Source organism: Excalfactoria chinensis, chromosome 3, assembly GCF_039878825.1.
Source record: "Excalfactoria chinensis isolate bCotChi1 chromosome 3, bCotChi1.hap2, whole genome shotgun sequence".
NCBI classification, from domain to species: domain Eukaryota; kingdom Metazoa; phylum Chordata; class Aves; order Galliformes; family Phasianidae; genus Excalfactoria; species Excalfactoria chinensis.
This window is the reverse complement of record NC_092827.1, coordinates 6,480,667-6,497,017: the sequence shown is the minus strand read 5'-3', so window position 1 is coordinate 6,497,017 and position 16,351 is coordinate 6,480,667. Positions and strand designations below refer to the sequence as shown.

The window sequence follows — 16,351 nt, the reverse complement described above, 5'->3', positions numbered from 1 at the left end:
CAGTAACCTGCCTTCTGCTCCATCTGTGAGCATGCAGCATTAAAAACAGAAGCAGTAAGAGTGAATGTGCACCATGCTTATTTTAATAGAAAAGTCTCTGTGTTTGCAGGGACGTTGTGTGTAGAAGCAAAGAGCAATGGAGTGGGCTGGAGGAGAGCTGTTGTAAACCTGCAGCACTCCTGTTGTGTTGCTCCTAGCGTAATTCACCATCCTGCTTCTCTGCCCGCTGGCTTTGTTCTTCTTGAACAAGCAGCAGACTCAGATACGTAAGAATTTTTCTCTCTGAAGGATATGACATCGTTAAAATGGGTGACCCACTACCTTCCCCCAAGGGCTCTGGGTCTTTGTGTTCATTCATAATCACACCCCCTGCTCAGAAGCCACCGCAGGACTGTCATGCAGAGGTAGCTGATTGCAAAACAAACCCCTGCTATCCTGACCCGTGGTTTGCACAGTTGATGTGTTTAAAATTAGGGCTCAGTGGATAATTGATCCATCTGACTGCCACATTGGAAAAAATCATCACTGTTGTCATTTTAAATGCTCATAGATGACCACGCAGCAGTGGGTTTGTTTCTCCCGATCGAAATGGCAGCAGCAAAATGGAAGGAGAGAAAAATAGTTAAAGAGGGAATGAGGCCTGGTGTCAAGCGAAGCAGTCCGTTGCACTCGGAATGAAGCATTAGCCCTTGCAAGAAAAGTGAGGGAGAGAAAGGAGAAGTTGGGACAGAGGCAGAGAGAGGTGATGCTACTGTTCATGGCTACCCCGTAACCTGATAGATAGCCCAGTGCTCTATGCTGCACCGATACGGGCTGCAGTGCCTTACCTGGCCAGGACAGCTTGGAAACCTTCGTATTCTCTTTCCTTATGAATAGTTAAAATATTTCAGTCTGCACAAGCTGAGTTACGGCCATGCTGGAGCTGGAGCATCATGAAAAGGCTTGATTTGCATCCTCCCCTGGACCAGGCTGCAGCAAGATGTGTGTCTTCTGCCTCTCAAGAGAACTATATTGAAGTTGCTTTCTCTTAATCTGTCCCTCTCCACATCAGCCAGACTGTGCACAAAATGCATGACGTGCTGGACTTACATATGTATATACGCCACCCTACAGCAGTAAGCAGAAATCACCACAGACATTCTTGTGACTCCGTAGAATAGAGCAGTGGGGAATCAGAATGAAGACAGAAGATTAAAATAGTCAGAAATACAAATTGCCTCAATCTTAGGATGAAGTTTTGGAGGAGAAAGCAGCTGGAAAGTGTTGGCGTAGGTATTGCCCAGCTGTCAGAGTCCTGGAAGAGGAAAGACACGACCTCAGTGAGCGTCCAGTGTGGTATGGGAGCATGGGCAGCCGGGCTGCGTGGAGTGAGAGTGGTCAGTTAGCTATCTCAGGCATAAATTGTAGTTGGCACTTTAATAATCTCGCAGCCCTTGCTTTGGCAGGCTGATAGATTTTTTCAGAATCAGGAGGACATTTGAAAAATGTATTTTCTCGACTAGATTTTAATTTGGGGGCCTGTCAACCTTGGCACTGTCCTTTCTTTTAAAGCGAGGTCACCGCAGTGTCCTCAGCCTGTGGAATACATGCAATCTCCTGGGGATTTAAATCTTACAGACATCGTGTAATTCATGATGTTGTAAATATGTTCAGATTTGCCAGTTCTTGTGATTCCATTATGAGTTTTGTGGCGTTGTGTGTTTTGGAAAGAAGAGAGCATGATGTTTGTTGGTTTTGTGGCTTCTTATTCGTTTGGCTTGAAAACCTCAACTAGGAATGGGAGGTTATGGGAGAACAGGACCTCTTTTTTTTCTTCTTGGTTAAAACTAAAGATCTCTTTAAACTGTCCCACACCTCTGTCTATGTCACAAGGGCTGAAGCCAGCTCTCCCACCTTTCCTTCCATATACAGGGACAGGTAAGCATTTGATTGCATATAGATCCGAAGCAATGTTTGCTATCTTCTTACTGCATTTCAGCAGTATGATTTGCCTTCTCCCCACAAATCCCAGCTCAGGGCAACAGCTGGGTGCATCAAAGGGAGCAGCCCTATTTGCTGTGTCTCTGGGTTCTCTGGCGTGTGTGTGAGGGCTGCTCTCCTTGGATTCTTTTCCCCTACATTGTGTGTCAGAGCCCTGTGCTGTTTTACATGGAGCTCTGTGCTCAGGTGTTTGGTTTATCTCAGTCCTTCATCATTAGTAGTCCTTTACCTCTCATTTAGCATCCGCAGTAAAATTAGAGCTCTTCATGCAAATAAAGATTGTTTATATTAATAATAACAGTAGCAGCCACGCAAAGTCTCAGTGCCTTCACTGATGGCTGTGAAGCAGCTTTTCCTACCTGGAATAGAATCCACTTGAGGCTGCCCTCTATCTTTTTCCTTTAGGCTTTTATAGAAGCATGTCAATTTTCTTCCTCTCTCAGACATTAACCTTTAGTGAGAAACAAGGTCGGAGGGGTTAAGAATTGAGGTAGCTCATCTTTGCTGTTCTTTTCTCATCAAACAAGGCTGCAATGTCCTAAAGAAATCCAGTGAACGAATGAGTGAAGCACATTTGCTCTCCTTAGTTTCTTTGCTCCCTGCCTATAATAAAATTAATAAGTTAATAAATAGCTGTTCTTTGCTGCCTGCATGCCATAATTTTAAAGTTGGTTATTTAATAACTTCTTCCTTTGCTTCCCCTCTTCTGCTGTTTGGGCTTTTATGCAGGATTGTCACCATCATGACAGAGCCGTTGTCCTGCGAAGCCATTTTAAAAGGCTGTTGTCATAATGATTCCCATGAGCAAAGCAAGCGAGCTCGATGCTGATGTTTTCTGCTTTAGCCCCAAATTTATGTATTTTATTTACACATTCCTGCACATTCGAATGATTTTCCATGCAAGGTGCATACTGTTATCCTAAGGGCGTGTGAAAGCGATAGGGCTCTGAAAAGCACGGTCTGCTGTAGCAGGTGAGTTCTGGCAGCTTTACAGTATGTCCAGGTTAACAACCTGAAATGCCATAAATATTCACAGAGGTTTTTTCGAGTAACATCGGATCTGATAGATGCTATTTAAAGTTGCTAAACATTAGGCATTGTGTTATTCAACTGAGCTTCTGAAAATATGTTCATCTTTTCTTGTAATTAATCTCATTAAAAAGTCTTTAGCTGGTATGGGGAAATAATGGATCTTTAATGTTTTGTTTGATATTGAAAGCAAGTTTTATAGTGAGACATTAAAAAGTGGTTTTAATGTGCGCTCAGCATGCGTGGGTACTCACAATCGGTGATTCTTAATGGAAATGTGATCAAAACGACAGCTTAGGCCAGAAAGCTGCATGAGAGCTGTGCTGGGGGAGGACGGGTGCCAGAGCTCCTGGGGACGAGCTCCGAGCAGAGCAGCCCCAGGAACCGTGCATCCCTGATGCTGGGGCTCAGCAGTTCAAGGGCCACAGGCTGCTGATGTGTCTTCTTGTTCTGCACTTGCAGCCCAGCAGGCCAACTGCAGCCTGGGCTGCATCAACAGAGCAGGGAGATGGAGGGGATTATTGCCCTTCGCTCTGCCCTTGTGAGGTCCCATCTGGAGTACTGCATCCAGGCCTGGGGCTTCCAGCATGAGGACGTGGACATGGAGCGGGTTCAGAGGAGGGATTGCAAAGAGGGTTAGAGGACTGGAGTGCCTCTACTGTGGAGAAAGGCTGAGGGAGATGGGCTTGTTTAGCCAGGGGAAGAGAAAGCTCTAGGGAGACCTCGCTGTGATCTTCCAGTAACTAATGGGGACAGTAGGAAAGTTGAAGAGGAACTTTTCATCAGCAAGTGTAGTGTTATTATAAGAAAGAGGGAGCGATTTTAAACTAGCAGAGAGGAGGTGTAGGTATTAGGAAGAAATTCTTCACCATGAGGTTGTGGGACAGGTTGCCCAAAGAAGTTGTGGATGTCCCATCCCTAGAGCTGTTCAAGGTCAGTTTGGGCAGCCTGATCTAGCAAAAGATTTCCCTGCCCTTTAAGGTACCTTCCAATTCAAACCATTCTACGATTTTATAATTCATCCTCTGAAACCTTCCTGTTTAAAAAGTAGATCTTGAAGTTCAGCTGCAAGCCAAATAAAATCAGCCACTAATTGCCACTAAAATACTTTGTAATCACTTGAAACAGCTCGCCTGGATCTTGTTCAAACAGATGGATCTCACTCCTCTCAAAGTTTTCCTGTCTGTTTTGGAAACATGAGCCACCTATGACGAGTATCCAAATGCCTGTAGGATGCTATTAGAAAAGGCTGCGAGCCATCCCAGTCGATAAAAAGATGGTGCAGGCAAATCATAAGTATTCAAGCTAGCAAATGAAGTTGCTGAAAGGAATTTTAAGTTGCTTCACAGGTGTTTATTGCTGTTGGCTTCACTGTGTGGAGCTCCAGACAAGGCTGACCCATGCTGCATCTGCTCCCCTCACATCTCACTGCATGGGGATGGCAAACAGTGCCATCTCTGCCCCAAGGGTTTCCAAAAAACAAGGCAGTTTTGAAGCTGAGGCCGATGCCAGTCAGTTCCCTGGTGTAGTGATGCAATGCAACTCTGTAAATAGAAGTGGAAGTAGGAAGAAAAAGAAACCATACATATGCACAAATGTGAAAAGGGAGCTCACTAACTGGAAAATGATACTGAAATAGGAGCTTTATGGCAGCTGATGGGGAAATCGTTCCGGTGACAGATACAGTTAAGCACCGAATCAGGTTCCTTGAGAGAGTTTTAGAATGTCTTTGAAGGGGACTTTCAGTGAGCCCTGTGTACCCTGGGGGCAGCCATGCTGTCTCTGGGAACATCATCTTTATGTTATGGAACATCCCGCAGTTCCACCCAGCTTTGTCTTTTTGCTGATAGCACTTTGCAGTCTACACTCATGTCTTACCAGGTAGGCATCCTGTAGTGGAAGAGCTTTGGCATTGCATGGCCTTAGTCCTACTGCCAACGATTTCTGCTTGTACTTCTTAACATAGTGACAAATACTGTCTGAACAACACCTGGCAATCATGATGATTGTGTTTTTATGTCTACCCTTTCTAACCTTTAAATTTACTTAACAAAAAATATTATGGACTTTTCTTGTCATTTGCCAGCATTTTGGGTCGAAGAGCCCTCATATTATCTGTACTTGTGGCTAAAGAACACTGAGAAATTGCTAAGGCAGTGTTATGTTTAATACCAAGAAATGAGACAACTACAAATTTTCTTAGCTGTGTTATGTGCTATTTTGGTGAAGTTAGAGAACTCTTTACTTCAATTTTCTTTGCCAGTGTGGGACTCAGTCTGATCTCTTTTGTCAAGTTTTTGAATAACTTACCAAAGGAATGATCTAAGTGCTAAATATTATTGTTAACCATTTATTCCAAGAACTCTAGTCTATAAAGTCCTAACATTTTCTTGTCTTCCTTAAGAGGGTTTCAGGAGGATTTTCATGCCCTCTTGCTCTTAGTTCACACAAGTTTGTGTAACTAGTTTACTGCTGCAGACTGGAAATTCATAGATTTCCTATTCCTCCCAAATAAATTGCTACGTTGCATTGCCAACATGTTTGTAAAAGACCTAGATGCTAGAGACTGCTGATAAAGTGCATGGGGCCAGGAGGATGCCCTGGTCTGCATGGCGATACTGAGTATTGTGGTCTAAGGAATATTAAGGTGCTGCCACGTTGCTGTATACAACGGGATAACTTCCTGTTTTTGTGGCAGAAAATCAATGTATGGCGTCAAGACTGTATATTGACAACTTGATTATAAAGGACACTGAATACGTTGACCCTGGAACAGCACCAGCACAGAGCAGACAAGGTGTTCATACAGCATCAGCAAGGCTAGCATGCATTAAAGCTTGCTTGCCCTTCTCAGTTACATCTGATATTTTCACACTGTGTTACCGTTATTGTTTCTTTTTCACATCTCTTAGCTTTCTGTTTGCCTTCCTTGAGCTCTTCGGTATTGTTATTACGAGTGCACATGTAGCTGGCAGTGCTGGAGCTTTGTCACAGTGCATCAGTCCTTACTCTTCAGAACCATGCCGCATGGGTTCTGGAGGCAACTCAAGCTTACAATTGAAGCTGTGTGGGAGCTGACTTCCTCCTGGTTCTCATCCTTTTTATTTCAGGTTGGAAAAGTTGCTGTAGGATGGTCAGAACTGTCAAACCTGGGGCTGGTGGGTGGCACACTAGCAGAGCAGCATCACTCTGCTGAGCACTAACGTGACCCTCTGAGCATAACAACAGCAAAGGAGCAGTTCCCCTGGCAGTTCTTTCCTAAACGTTTTCCATCTCATATCAAGCGTTAACGTACTGTCTTTACTGGGCACAGTGCTTGTTATCCTACTCGCTTCCAGCTGGAGCATAAGACAGAGGACCAAAATGAAAGACCATAGTAAACAATATGATTCATTTCATTCAAAAGGAACAAAATGCTAAAAACAGTAGCAAGAAAAATCTCTGCCTTCTTAATTTTACTATTTTAATTCGAGGAGAGCTGCAGTTACTGAAAGCATATTAGGCAGTTGCAAATGAGGGAGAAATGAGGCTGTAGGGTAATTGCTATAAACATATTTAGCATTATGAAATTCATTAGAAGTCCCATTTTTCATGGAAGAGTATTAGCTCCTGCTTGTGAGTCACTTCTGTAGCTTTGCTTCCTACCTCATTATGGTGCCTGACCCTGAGCTTCACAAAACTCCCTCTCTCCTTTGTGGCTGCGTGAGCCATGGTGACATTATATTGCGACTCTCCTTGACTTTTCATTCTTCCTGTTGCTGTTTGCTCTGACATTTCATTACTGGCATGCTTCTCAGAATGCTATTATCTCTGTTTCATAGTGGTGTCCCATCATTTCCTTTGGCAGTGAGGAAAAATTCCACAAGTTTCAAAAAATACAATCTGGCTCGGCTGTTTCCCCAAGCAATGCAGTGGCACAGCCCTGGGTATCCTATACAGTCATCCTCTGTGGAACTTTGTTTTCCCTTCTCAGATAAACTTATTTATTTGAGAATCTCTTTATTTACTTGAAAACCTCTTCCAAAACCAAGGAGGCATAAGCGGCTACATTTTGTCTTAACTTTCTTCAGCTCCTGCTTTCCTGTGGTTAATGGCCAGACAATAGCATTCCTTTAAAAAAAAGCTAACATTTACAGATCTATCATTCATGTTTCTTCAGTCAGTAAGGAAAGGTCAGCCTGTGTTGTAAACAGAGCTGTGACCATAATGCCAGTCAGCCCTGCTGCTCTGCCTTCATCATGGCAGCCTGGAAATAAAGGAGGAGGTGCAGCAGCAGAAATGTCAGCTCCAGCTCATTGTGTGGGTGAGGATCCAGGCTTCATGCTCCTACCCAAGGCAGCCAGATTAATGTTGTCTCAAGTACTGCAGGAAACACTACATTAGTAATCACAGGAGGCATAGCAGTTCTATCTCAATCATTTTTTTTTCTTTCCTTTGCCACTGAGCAGGAAGGAATGTCCCTGTTTGTTGCAGGGGGGTTTGACTGTATGATCTTTTCGGGTCCCTTCCAACTCAAGCTATTCTATGATTCTATGAATTGGGCTATTTTGACTTTGGAAGCAGGAGTTCCCCCTTTCTTCCCCCAGCCTTGAGCGTTCAGGCAGGCACACATTCAACAGAGAAAAGTTGCCTTCCGTGACTTTAGCGATTGCTTCTGGACAAGTTAAACAGGAAATTAGATAGCGATTATATATTCTTGCAGAACTCCCAAAGCACCGTGTGGATAAAGCTGAGCACACGTTTATCAGGAGTGGAAACATTACCCCTTTTTTTTTTTGCATTTAGAGAATGTTGATGCACAGAGATAAGCATTGTTCTGGCAAGTTACTTAGGGAGAAGAAACCTCAAATCTTCGGAATCCACTTACTGTGTCGCCCTCCTTCTCAGAGCAGCTTTCGGTCCTAGGATCTTTGTGGGAAGCTGTTATATAAATAAGGGAACAGCAGCCTGCTGTTTTTATGTATATGTTTGTGTAGCATCCATCAGGCAATACAGCTTCCTCAGCTCGAGGTTTTGCAGTGCTTAAAAGGTGCACCACATTATAAATCAGGTGACGGCATGCAGGGAGGAGAGCCTTATCCAATTAGAAGTACAATTTGCTACAGACGGTGAATGTGGCAAATTCATCCCTGTCAAGTTGTTTATCTGTTTAGCTCGGGCACATTAACAAAGGGAAGCAGAAAGCTCTGACTTCTTTTGTGCTGGATGTTTCAGCCTGCATTGCTAACAGATAGCCCATATAATAGGTATCTTACAAGGTTGTGACATGAGACAAAGGGTGGATGGAGCAGACAGATGGAAGGAGCACAAGCGAGGCCATTGCATTTAACATAATAAGCCGTGGTCACACCATCTGCCCAACTGTTACAGAGAGTTTTGCAGTCAAAATCTCACCTACAACACCCTAAATCTTGGGAAGAGTGCCATCAAATCTTTGCTGACTGCTGGGATTCAGGACTTCAGCTTCACATTTCTAGAGTGATGCTACGAAACGGCACTCTTGAATATTTTATCCACGGCTTTGTTCTAGAAATAATCCTGCAAATGTTGATGGGATGCATGCTGTTATTAGAGCTTATTTCCAGCCCCTTGTTTGTTGTTGTAATTTGTGGAGAAAGGCCATAAGTTAAATCTCTAATTCGCAACTTTTAATGTAAATCATATCCCATTACAGTACATCACAGTGATATAATACAATATGTTAGTTTGCCCTAAGTGGATGTATTTGCCTCTATTTTCTGGCTCAGATAATAGTTACCATCTGGGCGTGTGTTTATTTTTTGTTGTTGTTGTTTCTTTTAATCATTTGTGGTGCTGCTTGTTTTAAAGATGAAAATGAGTAAAATTTGAGGCTGATTTAGGAAAATGCCTGGAGAATATCGAGAGGAACTTCAGACACTTGGAATGCTTTGCATTTTTAACCTATTATTGAGAACATTTTGGTAGCCTTGAGGGACGTCCTCCCTTACTACTCCAAGTCTTCGGGTATCTTATGAAATCAGTGCAGGGGTTGAGCTGCAGAGAGAAGGATAGAGCCCCCAACTTCAAATGCTTCTCTTTCATCTGTTCTTACCAAGTATCAGATAGCATTGTTGCTTTTGGTATTACCAGCTCCATGTCCAGGCTATCGAAAATACATCCAACCCATCTCACCATCTGGGTGTTCATCTTTCTGGCTACTGTGAGCATTTGTGCTGTCAAAACTGTGTGTCAGTTTTGTTTTCATAGTGGGTGTATGTAGCAGCAGCATTCACTGTCTGTATATTTTTGTGTGAATGCATGCCGTACCTCCTTCAGGCTGTTTCATTCAAACCCTTGCAAGTCCCAGTTTCAAGCCAGTCACTGGTTTATATAGGATGTAGCAGTGCAGGTGCCTAATTTGCACCTAAATTTCAGCTGCCTGGTGAAAAAGCCATCTTAAATAAGTGCATAAATTCCTTACAAAGTCACTGGGGAGAAACAGTTGCTTTGAAGGCTCCCAGAGAGATCTTTGCTACCTGAGTCTGGCACTTAAGTACTCTCAGTACCTCTGTGATCTTTTTCTTTCTGATCAAATCTCAGGGATTTGAGATATGACACACTTTTTTTCCTTGTTCTACTCTGGTGGAAGACTACCGTGGTGTTCAATGATTATAAAGAACACACTGAACTGAATTTGGCTTCTCTTGGTGAACAAAGCATATATATTCATTTATCTGGTTGGGGCACATAATATTTGAGATGTGGATTTGTGTAGACTCCAGACTTGCACACATTTAGATTTGGAATAGATGCTTCACAGCAATGCTCCTGCCTTCCGGCCAGTTCCTCCTGAACAGTCAGGCATATAGCTATAAACACTCGAGTCTCCAGTCGTCTAACTTGTACCCTGCGAACTGAGCAAACATTACATTATTGACTGTAGTATCCATAGGAAACACCCTTATCATTGCAAGTGCACAGCCCTAAGTGTGTAAAATAGGACTGCTCTTTTCAGTTCCCTATCCCTGTTTCTTGCAGCACCCAAGGAAGCCCAAATGAATCATTGTTCTTCCCAAAATGTCTGTTCCTCCTGATAGCGTCATGGTATTAACTCTATGGTAACCACCAGACTTGGTGTGGTTTGTCTCTTGTAGACCTCAAAAGGGCACAAAAATGGCTGGGAGCTGTTTGCAGATACCTGCTGCAACTCCAGCTGTGCAGATGGCAGCAATGACAGATACACAACTCTCTCTCAACTGCTCTTCTCTTATGTCCTGCAAGCTTCCATTTTCTTGTCCGCTGTTCATGCACTAGTTTGGATGCAGCTTTTGAGATCAATTTTGAGCCCTTTATCCAATTTAATTTTCCTCGCCTCCTGCAGAGAAAGGCAGAATTTATCCCAGCATCGTTCACAGACATAAAATACTTGAATCATATTTTCTAATTATATTATTCAGACATGGAAACCCATATCACACAGCCCTTAATGATGTTACACATGATGAAAGGAAGGACCTCTTACCAAATACTGTGTCATGATTAGAGGCAACAAATAAGTGAAAGAAAACAAGGTTTTGGTTAAATAAAAAAGCCATGGCTATTCTCTCTGTTGAAACTGTTTTGATAGAATAAGCTGTGGAAAAAGAAATTGCATGTGAGAAAACACTTGAAATTACTGTTGGTATAGTTAAATAATTACCACTTGATGGAAATATATGTGCAGCTGAGACAACGCTATTCTTCAGAAGCAGTGCTGGGATCACATCCTTTGGGGCTGACTTGAGATGAGTTTAAGAAGCGTGTTTCTTTGCACTCTAATTCTGTAATTTCTAATTGTGCTTCTGATGAAAGTTTTCAGATACATCAAGATACTTCCTGGCCCAGCTTATGACCACACGATAGGTCAAATTCCTCACCACCACTACAGATAAGCATCAAAACTGGGCAGAAGTGAAATAAGTAGATAATAGCTTGGCTTTCTGTAGACATACACCACAAACTCTTTTGTTTGTTGTACATGCTAGGGTTAAGCACACCTTCCCCATGCTTTAGACTCCATCAGCTTTCCATTTTTCATTGGGTTGTATGAAGTATATCAGATAGAGTAGTCTTGCTTAATTGAAAATTTCAAAGATGGGGTGCAGAAGCTTCATGTATCCACACAACAAAATGTTTATTAAGTGGAACCAGCTGTACTTCAACAGAAAAATGGCCAGTGGCCTTAAAGGAAATCAAAATGAGCCATAACAACTGGAATTCACGCAAGAGCAGAAAGGGCCTTCCTAAGATGAATAATACGGGCATTAAAAAGTGTTGAACAGGAAAGAATGTGATAATTGAGATTATCTTTCAAAAGTGAAAACAAGATTGGAAAATAAACGTAAGAAGTTTGAGTGAGCATCAAAACTGTGATGCCATGCCTATAAAGGCTTTGGGGTACTTCTGGGTTACCTCCTTTTGTCTCCAGGACTGAGATGAGAATCCAGCTCAAAAACTCTTGCAAGGGAAAGTGGGTCTCAACACTCCATCATGAAGAGATTTCACAGGTACTGAGCGTGAAAGCTGAATCTGGTTCGAATTTGTCCTGACATTAAATATATTACCTCCGTAGCGAGCATCTTTATTTGGGGGGTTGGGAAGGGGGAACTACCAAGAATTGAGCAAGATTTCTGTGTATAGAATCTTATAGATTAAAACCAGAAAGCAGAGTGACAAGGCCCTGTTAAATAAGATGTTCTTCAAACACTTCAGGTAACTCAGTTATGCAAAGCATTGGAGTAGATAATAAAGCAGCATCTCTTACCTTACAATCAATATAACTGAATAAAAGCCCAAATAACTTGGGGGAAAACGGTGTCTGTAAGCCATAGAATTGTATCATGGAATCATAGAAGTGAGTTGGAGGGGACTCATGAGGGTCACTGAGTCCAAATCCTGGTTCCACGCTGACCCACCCAAAAATCAGACCAAATGGCAGAGTGTTGTCCAGATGTTTCTTGAACTCAGACAGTCTCAGTGCTGTGACCACTTCCCTGGGGAGCCTTTTCCAGTGCCCAACACCCTGTCAGTGAAGAACCCTTTCCTGATATCCAACCTGGACTTCCCCTGTCACAGCTTCATGCTGATCCCTCAGGTTCATCAGAGAGGGGAGATGATTGAAAACTAGCATCAAAAGGGGTCTGGCTGAGACTTAACAAAGCATAAGGGGAAAAGAGTGCACAGAAAGAAAGGGAGTGACATGGGATCTCTTCAGTGACACCTGAATTCTTCTTGTCCTCTTGTTCCATAGCTCATCTTCTGCATTCCCGACCTTCCTCCATCTGTCTGTGTGTTTTCCAGCAACTTAAATCTGCTCCAGGGGAAGCTGGGAGGGTGAAAGCAAGGAAGGCAGGGAAGGGGCATGGTTCCATAAAACTACAGGAGTAAGAGCAGAGCAACTCTGATCATGGCAACCACGTTTAACCAACAGTTGTGATAGCCAGACAAATCCAAAGTTATGAACACACCAATCCTTATTTCCCAGCAAAGTATTACTTTTGTTTATTTGTTATTATTATTAAGTTCTCCCTTAAACAAAGCTGTAGTAACTGAAGAATTGGCTTAATATCTGTAATAGGCTTTTTTATTAATTGCCCCTAAAGTTGAGTGGGTTTGAAACCTGGCATTGATTGCCTGATGGAGGCTGAGCCGGTACAGGTTTGAATGCAACATAAGTGGATGTTCTGATGGTGGTGTTTAGGGGCATGTAGTTCCCGTTTTTTGAGGTATAGAACATACATCAGACTGGGAGGAAAAACAAAATAGCCCAATCATTCCATACCCTGGCAGTGAAGTTGTAGACAGTGTGTCCTTTTTCACTCCATACTCAGTGTCCATAGGTTTTAATAAATGTCTGTGCAGAGTAAGGCCTTTTATGAAACAACAAAAGCTGCAAACAATTTTATAACAGGGAAGTACATCATCAATGTCCCAGGTTCTTATGGTAGCAAATTTGATGTGTTGCTTTGTGTTGATATTCCTACCAAAGACTTCCCCTACATTAGAGGTAACAGGAAAAGCTGTCTCTGAGTGTCTGACCAAAAAAAGTATCTTCTCTGATGGATCAGAACCAATATGAAAGCTTTTGAAACTACCCTCCAATACCCACAGCTGGAAGATTATCCAAGTGGTGTTGGAAAAGCTCTAACTCATTAGGGCTAGAGCCTTTGAGGGCTTAGCCAAAGCTCATTTGAGGTCAAAGAGCATGTTTATATTAACTTGATGAATTTCGGATCAGACGTCTTTGCTTTATACACATGTGACATTTAGTTCCCTAATTGTGCACACATTAAAAGAGGGAACGTTAAAGCTGTCGAGTTTCCTTGCCCTGTGATTGTCCTCCATGACGCTTGCTACTCTGATCCAGAAGGCTTCTGCTGCCTTCTCACTCCGGGCTGTTTTGATGACTTGATAAGGAAAAGCTCTTGCCATCAAACAGAGCTCATCCAAATACACAACTTTCTTTGATGCATCCCAGGTCTCAAACTGAATTTCTTCAAAAGCAATAAACAGAAGAAAAAAAGAGAAAACAATTATCAACTTTGTGTGTCAACATCTGAGCTTCGAAAACAAAGCTCTCTTTCATGTCTTCCGAGTGTTCAAGGCTAGAGGTAGGCTTTTGACCCGATTCTCCAGAGAAACTCCTTTAGAAAATAACTTCCTCTTTGATTGCTTGTCAGGGTTTTATTTCATGCCAGTCTTACTAGACTAATATTATAAAAAACACAATTTCAGGAAATCGCCTGGAAGCCATAGAGCGGATACTAATACCTCCAAAATAAGCAAGCTGCAGATCAGTTGAGGAACACAGAATTAGCTGAAAATATCAGCATCAGCAGACGTGCTAGCTATATGTCATGAAGACGGCTTCCTCACAGGGTGGGTATGATGCACCCTTTGTTCACATTGCCTGATATCAAATTTATCCCCACCAAGGACAGCGAAAGCTTACATGCTCATGGATGGGAGTAAATATTTTACAACAGTCGTTTTCTCATCTTGTCATATTATTTTATTTTACTTCTGGAAATGACATATTTCACCCAGTGAATTCCCAGGTAGTAAGGTGCAATGGAAATGTTTCATGACCGAAAATATTTCATCCTGCTTACTGTATTTTATTTTTGCACTTCCTCAAGAAGTGACTCAATTCTGAAGAAAGATGAGCACATTTATGCCACTGCACTGAACATCGAGACTGCGTGCGGTTGAACAGATGTTTTTTTTCATTGATATTTTAAATGCTTTCTATTATTTACCTGAATGAAAGTGTTTGTAGGGGGGCTGACATAAAACCTGCAGCCATACCACCTTGTTGTGTTTCTCAAAGCACTTTTTCATCCAGGCATAAGAGGGCTGGGCCTTTCAGAAAGGTTCTGGGATATCTGCGGGTTCATCAGGTGATGGCATTCGTACATGGGGGAGTATATGAGTGATGCTATTACACAGAATCTCAGAGTCCCTACATGACTGAGGTTCACAGGGACTTCTGGGTCCATCTCCATGCAGGGACACCCGGAGCAGGGTACCCATCCATGCAGCCACAAACGAGATCTCCACAGAGACCCCTCAGCCTCTCTGAGCAACCTGTAGCAGTGCTTCATTACCTGCACAGCACATAACTACTTCCTGGTGTTCATTCCTCTCTACTGCATCACATATCCTCTCTAAATGCACTTGGAGATGAATTCTCCTCAGGCCAGTCATTTCTGTTTCCAGTTCATTACTTTCCTCTTATCATTTAATATCTCTGTAGCCCTGTTTTGTTCTGTTTTGCAACGTTTTATTTCTTTAAAACTACTTTGACTAACTTATAGGGGATTTTTTTCCTCCATACATTCATAGAGCTGAAGGTCAGAAATGCTGAGTGTGATTACCTGGTGAAACGCCAGAGAGTTTCACTCTGTGATCCCAGAACAGATCTCATTCTTTGTGGTGGAGCACGGACATGGCTGGAGATTCCTCCTCATCCTTCAGCTCAATTCATGGTAGGGGGATCGTGTTTTTTTCTGGCTGCTTGATTAATGTATAATATATAAAGCCTTCCCTTTATTCACCATCTGAATGTAAACTCCTACACCTCCTAGCAGCTGGTCCTGTTATGTCTTTGTCCATTATGGTGAAGAATGAGATGTTTCCCATTGCAGAGTAGCGGTAGGCATTGATGAAGTCTCCTCTTCCCCTTTTTAGTGTTGGTGGAAATGAAAGACAAAATATTGTAGAGATCGAAGCCAAAAAAGCATTTGAGGAAGCCTCTGAAGAAGCCCTCTAAGGAAAAGACCTCTGGAAAAAGGCCTTAAAGCTATGAACTGAGTTGTACTGAATTGTTTGTGCAATGTTTGAAGGATACGATAGCCATATTAGTGTCACACAGTTAAGCGTCATACCATGTCTACAAGGAAAACCTGACAAAAGTAAACAAACAAAGGAAATAGAAGTTATTAATCATGATTCTTTTTCTTTGTGCTTTGCAGAAGAAGCACCATCAGAAATTAAGCAATAAAACTCCATGTTGGTTCCATTATTCCCTGGGGAAAAAAAATGCTTTCTTGCAAACTGTCATCCGTGCAAGTCATACTTACTTTTATTGCAGAGTGTCCATTTTTAGGCACAAGTTATTAAATCTTAAGATGAAACACAGCTAATTAGCATAGATAATCAAGCTAGTTCCAGTGATGAGTCTGTTTGGAAAGGTGACTCTTTTTTGATGTAGCAAAGCTAAAAATATTTGGTAGCAGAAGGAAGTAAATTACAGAAAGCTTTGTAAGTCAAGAAAAGCTTTAATTCAATTACTTGATGAAGCAATTCTAAAGGTATTCACTTCAAATCTCAGTAGCCTCCAGATTGTTTAAAGAGTAATTTGAGACAAAACAAAAAAAATTGATGAAAATTAAGCATCTTAAATTCAAGTTAAATCCATCGCAAACTTTGCCTTACCTTGGTTGACTTACATCATCCCGCTCTTTGGGGTTTGATGCACGAGTTTTTAACAGAACTCAAGTTACATCTGCATGTTGGGGTTGAAATAAATGTAACAGCAATAACAAGTAAACCTCTGCAAATGCCCGTGAAGGAATTTCTCTCATCCCCTTCTGTTTGAGTTTGTGAAGTCTGGGCGATAACGTGTTTCCCAAAATGCCTTTGTGTTCTTGGAGGCACTTTGGGCACCCTCCTCCTTTTGCTTTTTCTCTCACGCACATGTAGTCAGTGCTGAGTTTCTCTGCTTGCAGTGATGTGTTTGAATTGGGCAGTCCTTTCCACTCTTCATGCAAGGTTCTGTAATGCCTTTGAAATATCATTTTGAAGACATGCATCTGGTATGTTTGGCACAATATTATAGTCC

At 42.2% G+C, this 16,351-nt stretch overlaps 1 protein-coding gene across 3 annotated transcripts in view; it reads left to right on the top strand.

The window, feature by feature from the left end:
- The window catches only part of KLHL29 (kelch like family member 29), a 397,903-nt gene that overhangs the window by 213,035 nt on the left and 168,517 nt on the right, over positions 1-16,351 (top strand). The gene's annotated exons all lie outside the window — the stretch shown is intronic.